The sequence below is a fragment of the Temnothorax longispinosus genome, chromosome 12 (assembly GCF_030848805.1).
Source record: "Temnothorax longispinosus isolate EJ_2023e chromosome 12, Tlon_JGU_v1, whole genome shotgun sequence".
Lineage (NCBI taxonomy): Eukaryota > Metazoa > Arthropoda > Insecta > Hymenoptera > Formicidae > Temnothorax > Temnothorax longispinosus.
The window spans coordinates 21,788-24,223 of record NC_092369.1 but is presented as its reverse complement, the minus strand read 5'-3'; positions in this window follow the sequence as shown (position 1 = coordinate 24,223).

Below are 2,436 nucleotides of genomic sequence, written 5' to 3'. Positions count from 1 at the left end.
CATATTAATAGAATCACCAATCAAAAGTCAGTAGTAACAGAACATAGATTGAGTGGGCATGAGTTCGATTGTGACAAGGTGGAAGTTTTGGATGAGGAGCATTTTTATAAAAAGAGGCTTTTATCAGAGATGATTTTTATTGCGAGACAGAGAAATGGTCTCAATTTGCAAATAGACACAGACAATCTTTATCATTCGTACCTGCCAATCATAAACAAGTTACCAAAAATCTAATAACAATGCGTCATGTTTGTAAATTCTATATCGTTTGACCTGCGTTATATAACGTTCAGTATTCGGTTGTTACTCGATACGGACGGTTCTTCCCACGAATGAAAGAGGTGTTTCCTCTGCGTCAAATTTTATCAAAAAAAGTGACATATAATATATTTAGGTGTTGATTAGGTACACCATATTCCTATGGCGGGAACCAGTAGGAGACGGTAGCACTTTCCATTTCCATTCGTCGGATGAATACTGTTAGGCTCGCAACTGCCACATCACCATGTAAGCTCCTCGCTGTATTTTTTATATAAAAAAAGACTTACGATCCTGTTACGAAATAACCTCTGTATCTTTTATGCGAAATATTTATTGTACCCTGTTGTACCCTTTGTATTCAGGTGCTGAAGATGGTTCAATCTGGGACCGAAACGTTCAATATTTAATAAATATATGAGAAGGAAAAAATAATACCATTGTCATTAATCTTCGCACCGTGAACGGCGAACGGCTCTCAATTAGCCACGTTTCTACATTATTGGATTTCCAAACAGAGCCTTTTTACTCTTCTACAAAAATTTTAATTAAGAATCAAATTATTACATTTCTTGGTAAATATGCATAAAAGGTCAGCACTCACCGATTTTATCGCTACTTAAATATGTTGTAAGGGGAGGGACCCACTCGGCATGTAATATTTCAGAAACATTTTTGCAAAATTCCATTTAAAATATTACACTTTTCATCAATATTTCAGAAATATTTCACGACCGTTTCTGCAACATTTCTGCAATGTTTCAATCGGCACAATTATTTCAAATGCAACTTTGCTGAAAGATTTCGGCAATATTTCGGTAATATTACTGAAATATTTCTGAAATATATCTACGAAATATTGCAGAAACACTTCAGAGATATTTCAAATACATTTTACACTGAGAAAAATGTTTTGTATTAGCAAACAAAATTTTGTTACTGACGTAAAAACTATTTGTTGATATGTGAAAAATGAAATATTTTGTTACCGGAACAAAAAAAATATATTAAGCCATGTGCGTATAGCCGCCGCGCATTTGTCCAAAGAAATCCGCTCTCTCAGCCGGTCACCCATCCAAGTAGTATACCGGCGCCTTGTTGCTTGACATCGATGATCGAACAGGATAGTGGTGATCCTCTGACTCTGACGCTTCTTTCTTTCTTATACTTGCTTATTTTCGTGACCATAAAGCTATCGCATAACAATATTAACAATACAGATATACGAATAAATCTTTTTTGCCAGTCAACGTCGAATATAAATTTATATTAAATATTATTAAGTATTTTATATTTTATATTAAAAATACCATATGACAAAATTTGGAATATCAGAAAATTCTTAATATTATAAAAGAGAAAAAATGCAATAAAATGTAATAATTATATAATAATAAATTTAATTTTTTATAAGTTCTAAAGTCTGTCAGCAACTTTTCGGAAATATTACAAATGCAATGTTGTATGTGAAACATTCAAAAATATAACGCGTGCAATTTCAATGTAAATAATAGTTTTATCATGTATCAGAAATGTTTCTAAACCATTACATCTGCAATATTTCTTCTGCAATATTGTAGAAATTCACTGCCTGCAATTCAATTTTTCATTACCTACGCAATCCTTCAGAAATTTTTCAGAAATATATTAAATGCAATGTTGCGTTTGATATGTTACAGAAATATTATTTGTGCAATGCAAACGTAATATTACTTTTATAATGTTTCAGAAATATTTCTGAAATATTGCATCTGCTACATTTTTTTGCAATATTACAGACACTTACAAATATTGTAAACAACTTTCTGAAAGATTTCAGAAATATTGTTAATGCAATATTATAAAAAACATGATGCAGGTACATTTCTGAAATATTTCAGATGCATAGTTACAAATGAAATGTTAACGAAATATTTATGTACTATTTCCGAATATTTCAATATTTCAGCAACATAACATGCCGAGTGGGTAATGAATATTGAACTGTTCCCTGTTTTCTATTCCTTTCATTGTGCGCAGCTGCTTTTTTATTGATCGTAGCGCACAATGAGAAATTCTTGCTTCCTTTTGCTTCTGCACAGGGGAGCCACTGTGTCTGGTAGCTAGTAGAGTTCTAAATAACAAGAGAAGCGCATTCCTTACCCCCTCCATGGTTCCCAATATTCCCATTGAGCCCGC